At 38.2% G+C, this 8,040-nt stretch overlaps 1 pseudogene; it reads right to left on the reverse strand.

The window, feature by feature from the left end:
• Positions 1-282: 282 nt before the first annotated feature.
• Positions 283-1,837, reverse strand: LOC100428505 (A-kinase anchor protein 8 pseudogene; annotated as a pseudogene).
• Between the last annotated feature and the right edge of the window lie 6,203 nt (positions 1,838-8,040).

Raw genomic sequence — 8,040 nt, forward strand, 5'->3', positions numbered from 1 at the left:
TCTCATCTGAAGATATTGCACAAAATTCACCTGTAATAGTAAGTACAAAGAAAAACACAGAATACCATACCACTGTAATTCTGGTTCATAAACTACTCATACCTTGAGTAGAAAGACTAATAGATGAAACTATCAAAAGTAAGAAATACAACAAATTTTCAAGACCTAGTATAGAAAGACATATAATAAGACAACCACAAAAAATTAAAAAGCAGGGAGATGAAGTTGCAGTGTAGAGTTTTTATTAGTTTTCTCTTTGCTTGTTTGTTTATGCATTCAATGTTAAGTTGCCATTAATTTAAAAAATAGGTTATTGTGGTCAGTGGAGTGCAGGTGTGGCTGGAGAAGCTGTGGCTGTGCAGGGATCAACATAGCACAGGCCAGGCAGTGAGCAGCTTGGATCTTCTTAAAGGGCTCCTGGCCAATCTCTTTGAAAGGATCTGGTTTTGGTTTTGTGCTTTCTTTCTCCATCAATTCCTGACGCCTCTTCTCAATTTTCTTATTCCTGTTTATAATGTATTCCTGGATGAATTCCACTGTCTTGTTGGGCAGCTTGGTGCTTATAAACTGCAGCGTCTCTTTGTGAAATTTGCTTTGCAGATGCTTCTGGATCTCTTCCTCTTCAAATCTACAGAACTTGCACACAGAAGAGGCCAACTGAATCCTGTCGGCTGCGCGGTCCTGCATCCTGTCTCTCCTCCTTTACTTTTCCCTTCTCTTCTTCACTTCCTCATCCTCATCGTCCTTCTCTCTGCCTACCAGAGTCACAGAATTCATCCTCACCTTTGAATTCTTCATCTCCTGAGTGGAAGTCACCAGGAGATCATTTTCTGAGAAATCTCCTTCGCCGTCAACCCAGGCTAGTTTGGCGTCTAGCTCCTTACAAATCTGGAACTGCTTCCGTTTCCTTCCCATGCCATCTAGTCCGAAGGGTCAAACCCTCTCCTTCTGGGTGGATCCCGATCCTGCATCTGGTCCTGCAAGTGACCACATCCATAAGGCCAGCGCTGTCATAGCCACCCGCCCCCTGCACGCCCATCAAGCCTTAGTCAGGAGCCATGGACTGAGAGGAAGAGCCAAGGAGGCCGCTGCCTGGGGAGAGGGCCTTCCCAGACCCCATCCTCTCACGTAGTTCAACTCTTTCTAGGGCGTGGATAGAGGCTCAGGGGAGGCAGAGGGTGTCTTGAAGGGGTCGCTGCACATGAAGGTGCCGGGATTGCTCTGGTCTTGGAAATGGCCCTGGCCCCCCCCAGCATGAAGCCATGGAGGGAGCCCTACTCCAAGGCCAGGTCTCGACATTCACTGTGCTGCCGCTGAAAGCTGCCATTGCGGTGGAACCCCAGGTCGAAATCATAGTCGTAGCTGTAACTGGGGCGGTAGGGGCTGTGCTCTGGCAGGCAGGGCATAGAGTCATAGGACTCCAAGGTCTGCAAGTGGAAGGAGCTCTCCCAGCCCTGCATGCCCTCCCCATCGTGGCCGCTCCCATCCCTGCCTTCCTCCTTGGACACTATGTCCCAACGCTGGTTGATCTTGGCAATGAGGGAGTTGGAATTGTAGGTGCCCTGCTCTGGGCCATAAGAGGCCATGTGCATGGAAGCAACCCCGGCCACCAGGCCACCTTTGCTTGCCCTTGGTGGCCTCCTATGAGACTGGGTCGGCTGCTGAGCAGTTCAAGAAAACCAGTCTCCATATGGCTAAGAGTTTCTTGAACAACAGACAGATACCTCGGGTGTGAGGCCCCTTACACCAGTGAAACTGGTGACACAGAAATGGGAGGAGATGGCAATTTAGGAGGTGAGGATACAGAAGAGACACCTGAGGAGGTGGCGGCAGACATCTTGGTCCAGGAGATTACGACAGCAGTGAGGGCTGTAGATGGGGAAGGAGCACTGCTCTGGAGAGCAAGGCGAGTCTGAAGGCCCCGTGGATACAGCGGACAACAGTAGTGATGCTCAGGCTGAACAGCTGCTGGAAGAGCACATGCTCTGTGTAACAGCATCTGAGTACGGGGCTACGAGGCCAGAAGTGAGGCTGCGGAGGCTGGAAGTGGGGCTGAGATAAAGGCAGCAGGGACAGAATGCGGTGGAACCATGGCTGCTTCTGCTGCAGCTGCCATGGAAGCCCAAGAGAAACAAGCTGAGGTGTAATCCAAAGATGCTGTTCCCACAGAATTGATGCTCATTTCCCTCTTCGAAGGGATGTGATATATGATGGATGCCTTACCCTTTCTCCTTTGGCTTGTAAGCAGTACTAGGGTGTGTGTTACCTTAAAATGCTCTAAACTAATATTGTTGAAGAGACCCAGCCATTTCTTCCTGAACAGTGCACCTCATGGCTTGTCTTGTGCAGTCAGGTAGCTTCCCGCCTGGGTTTGAAAGCTGCAGAAGTTGTACATTCACCCTAGCAGCTGTGACATTTCTTGACACCGCATTTGAAAAATAAAGTTGGATAATTAGAAATAAAAGAAAATAAATAATTACAGGCTAAAAATGTGATGTGCAATCTCATGGTAACCTCAAATTTAAAAACATATAACAGATACCTACAAAAAAATTTTAAAAGAAAGAAATTAGGACAACTAAAGAAAATCACCTTTACTAAAAGGAGGACAGGAAGGAAGGAAGGAAAAGAAGACCACAAAATAACCTGAAAACAAATAAACAAACAGGCAGGAGTAAGTCCTTACTTATCAATAATAATTTGAATGTAAATGAACTAAACTCTTCCCATCAAAAGACATAGAGTGGCAGAATACATAAAAAACAAGTCCCAACAATCTGTTGTCTACCAGAAATATACTTCACCTAGAAAGACACATTCGATTGAAAATAAAAGGATGGTAAAAGGTATTGCATGCCAAGGGAAATTAAAGAAAAAAAAAAAAAAAAGCAGGAGTTGCTATTCTTATACCAGACAAAATGGATTTCAAGACAAAAACTGTAAGACGACACAAAGAAGGTCACTATATAATGAACAAGGGTCAACTCAGCAAGAGGATATAACAATTGTAAACATACATGCATCCAACACTGGAGCACCCAGATATAGAAAGCAAATGTTATTAGAGCTAAAGAGAGAGATAGACCTCAGTACAGTAAAAGCTGGAGATTTCAACATCCTACTTTCAACATTAGAGAGTTTATCCAGAGAGAAAATTAACAAAAAAATCAGACATAATCTGCACTGTGGACCAAATGGATCTAATACATATTTACAGAACATTTTACCCAACAGCTGCAGAATACACATTCTTCTCCTCAACATATGCATCATTCTCAGGGATAGACCATATATAAGGCCACAAAACAAGTCTTGAAATATTCAGAAAATTAAAATTATATCAAATATCTTCTCAGAACACAATGGAATAAAACTAGAAATCAATACTAAGATGAATATTGAAACTATACATAGACAATAAATTAAAAGATATGCTCCTGAATGACCAGTGAGTCGATATAAAAAATTAAGAAAAAAGTTGAAAAATTTCTCTACAACAACAAAAAAAGATAATGGTATACCAAAATCTGTTAGATACAGCATAAGCAGTACCAAGAGGAAAGTTTATAGCAACAAGCACCTAAATCAAAAAGGTAGAAAAACTTCAAATAAGAAACCTAATGATAATCATAAAACCAGAAAGCAGGACAGGCATGGTGGCTCATGCCTGTAATCCCAGCACTTTGGGAGGCCGAAGCAGGTGGATCACCTAAAGTCAGGAGTTCGAGACCAGGCTGACAATATGGTGAAAGCTTGTCTCTACTCAAAATGCAAAAATTAGGTGGGCGTCGTGGTGTGTGCCTGTAATCCCAGCTACTTGGGAGGCTGAGACAGGAGAATTGCTTGAACCCGGGAGGCAGAGGTTGCAGTGAGCTGAGATCATACCACTGCACTCTAGCCTGGGCGACAGAGGAAGACTCCATCTCAAAAAAATAAAATAAAATAAAATAAAATAATTAAATTAAATTAAAATGTTAAAAATCATATAAAAATTCAGAAAGCAAGAGCGAACCAAATCCAAAATAAGTATAAGAAATAAGAAAGATTAAAGCAGAGAGAAATAAAATTAAAATAAAAAATACAAAACATCAATGAAACAAAAAGTTAGTCTTTTGAAACTACACATAAAATTGCCATATGTCTAACCTAAGAAAAAAAGAGAGAAGACCCAAATAAATAAAATCAGAGGTGAAAATCGAGACATTCCAACTGATACTGCAGAAACTGAAAGGATCATTAGTGGCTACTATGAGCAACTCTATACAAGAAATTGGAAAACCTAAAAGAAATAGATAAATTCTTACACACATTCAATCTACCAAGATTGACTCATAAAAAATTTCAAAACCTGCACAGACCAATAACATGTAAAGAGATCAAAGTCATAATAAAAAGTCTCCCAGCAAAGAAAAGTCTTGGACCCAACAGCTTCACTGCTGAATTTTACCAAACACTTAAAGGATAATTAATATCAACCCTAATCAAACTATTCTCAAAAATAGAGGAGGATGGAATACTTCCAAACTCATTCTATGAGGCCAGAATTACCCTGATAACAAGACAAAGACACGTCAAAAAAGAAAACCGCAGGCCAAAATTCCTAATGAACATTGAGCAAAAATCCTCAACAAATACTAGCAAACCAAATTCAAGAACACATTTAAAATATCATTCATCATGACTATGTGTATTTACCCTGCGAGGATGATTCAACATACACAAGTTAATGTGATGCATCATATCAACAGAATGAAAGACAAAAATATATGAGCTTTTCAATTGATGCAGAAAAAGCATTTGATAATACTCAACATATCTTCATGATGAAAACCCTTAAAAAGCTGTGTATACAACTTTATACAGCCACCACAACCGTTTTTACACACTGCCAAGTGGCAAACATGAAGACATTCATTACTGTGACTCAACTGTTTTAATTTAATTTAATGTAACTTAATTTAGGAGAGCTAAGTAATTAAACATGAGGCCAAAATACAAAAAAAAAAAAAAAAAAAAAAACAAAACAAAACAAAACAACAACAACAAAAAACCTGTGTATAGAAGGAACATACCTTAACACAACAAAAGTCATATATGACAGACTCATATGTAGTATTATACTGAATGGAGAAAACCTGAAAGCCCTTCCTCTAAGACAAGGAACACAAGATTGCCCATTTTCGCAACTGTTTTTCAGCAGAGTACTGGAAATCCTGGCTAGAGAAATCAGATAAGAGAAAGAAATAAAGGGCATCCAAATGGAAAATAGACAATTCAAATTATTTTTGTGTGCAGATATAATCTTATATTTGGGAAAACCTAAGACTCGACCAAAAAACTGTTAGATCTGATAAGCAAATTCAGTAATGTTGCAGGATACAAAATCAACATATTTAGGAATAAATAACCAAAAAAATAAAAAATCTCTATAATAAAAACTATAAAACATTAATGCAAGAAATTAAAAAGGGCACAAAAAATGTAAAGATATTCCATATTCATGGATTAGAAGAATCAATATTGTTAAAATATCCATACTATGTAAAGAAATCTATAGATTCAATGCAATCCACATCAAAATCCAATAACATTATTCACAGAAATAGAAAAAAATAAACCTAAAGTACATATGGAAGCACAAAAGACTCAGAATAGTCAAAGCCATCCTGAGCCAAAAGCACAAAACTAGGAATCACATTACTTGACTTTATACTACGGAGATATTGTAACCAAGACAGCACGGTATAAAAACAAACACATAGATCAGAGAAGCAGGATAGGGAACTCAGATATAAATCCATCCATATACAGGAACTTATTTAGACAAAGATACAAGAACATACATAGGAGAAAAGATAGTCTCTTCAATGGGTGGTGCTGTGAAAACTGAGTATCCATATCCAGAAGAGTAAAACTAGGCACCTATCTTTTGCCTTGTACTTGAAAATCTAATCAAAATGAATTAAAGACTTAAATCTAAGATCTCAGAGTATAAAACTACTTAAAGAAAACATTGACAAAACCCTTCAGGACATATACACAATAAAATACTGTTTAGCCATAAACAAGAATGAGATAACGTCATTTGCAACAGCATGAATAGAACCGGAGGTCATTATGTGAAGTGAAATAAGATTGCACAGAAAGACAGACTTCACATGTTCTCATTTATTGTGGGAGTTAAACCTTAAAACAATTGTACTCATGGAGATAGAGAGTACAATCATGGTAACCAGAGGCTGTGAATGGTAGTGAGAGGTGAGGGAATTAGGAATGTTTAATGAATACAAAAGTATAGTTAGATAGAATGAATAAGATCTAGTATTTAATAGCACAACAGTGAGTATAGTCAACAGTAATATATTGTACATTTTAAAATAACTGAGTTTAATTGGATTGTTTGTAACACAGAGAAAGGATAAATGTTTGAGGTGATGGATATTCTATTTACCCTGATGCGATTATTACCCATTGTATGCCTGTATCAAAATATCTCAAATGTCACATAAATATATACACATACTATGTACCGACAAAAATTAAGAATAAAAATATTTGAAAAAATATAATACTATTATATTTTATGTGTGTATATATATATAAAAAAAATCATTTGGATAATGAACACAATGTATGCAATAATAAGCACATGAACAATAAATACCAATTCAGTAAAAAGATTTTACCAATTTTATTGTGAGCACTATGTTTGTATACATTTGGCATGCTGGAAATGATGTGGTTGGTTATAAGAAAGGAAATTCCCATTTTTCTCATAGCAGGAATTCAGTGGATGACACCTGAAACTGAAAAATTAAGATATAGAGTAAAAATATCTTAGTAATAAATTTTATGAACATTTTAGAAGCAATAGCTAAAATAGTTGAAGATATTGGTAATAGGTACCAAAATTATGGAGGACTTTCAGTAATAAGACAAATAAGTTATGGTGATGTACAGCTTGGTGACTATACTGTATATTACAGTACAGTACTTTACCATACTGTTTACTTGAATTTTTTTTTTTTTTTTTAGGTATTTCTTTTTTTTTTTTAAATTTATTTATTATTATTATACTTTAAGTTGTAGGGTACATGTGCATAACGTGCAGGTTTGTGACATATGTATACTTGTGCCATGTTGGTGTGCTGCACCCATCAACTTGTCATTTACATCAGATATAACTCCCAATGCAATCCCTCCCCCCTCCCCCCTCCCCATGACAGGCCCCTGTGTGTGATGTTCCCCTTCCTGAGTCCAAGTGATCTCATTGTTCAGTTCCCACCTATGAGTGAGAACATGCGGTATTTGGTTTTCTGTTCTTGTGATAGATTGCTAAGAATGATGGTTTCCAGCTGCATCCATGTCCCTACAAAGGACGCAAACTCATCCTTTTTGATGGCTGCATAGTATTCCATGGTGTATATGTGCCACATTTTCTTAATCCAATCTGTCACTGATGGACATTTGGGTTGATTCCAAGTCTTTGCTATTGTGAATAGTGCTGCAATAAACATACGAGTGCATGTGTCTTTATAGCAGCATAATTTATAATCCTTTGGGTATATACCCAGTAATGGGATGGCTGGGTCATATGGTACATCTAGTTCTAGATCCTTGAGGAATCGCCATACTGTTTTCCATAATGGTTGAACTAGTTTACAATCCCACCAACAGTGTAAAAGTGTTCCTATTTCTCCACATCCTCTCCAGCACCTGTTGTTTCCTGACTTTTTAATGATCGCCATTCTAACTGGTGTGAGATGGTATCTCATTGTGGTTTTGATTTGCATTTCTCTGATGGCCAGTGATGATGAGCATTTTTTCATGTGTCTGTTGGCTGTATGCATGTCTTCTTTTGAGAAATGTCTGTTCATATCCTTTGCCCACTTTTTGATGGGGTTGTTTGTTTTTTTCTTGTAAATTTGTTTGAGTTCTTTGTAGGTTCTGGATATTAGCCCTTTGTCAGATGAGTAGATTGCAAAAATTTTCTCCCATTCTGTAGGTTGCCTGTTCACTCTGATGGTAGTTTCTTTTGCT

Source organism: Macaca mulatta, chromosome 15 (genome assembly GCF_049350105.2).
Source record: "Macaca mulatta isolate MMU2019108-1 chromosome 15, T2T-MMU8v2.0, whole genome shotgun sequence".
NCBI lineage: Eukaryota > Metazoa > Chordata > Mammalia > Primates > Cercopithecidae > Macaca > Macaca mulatta.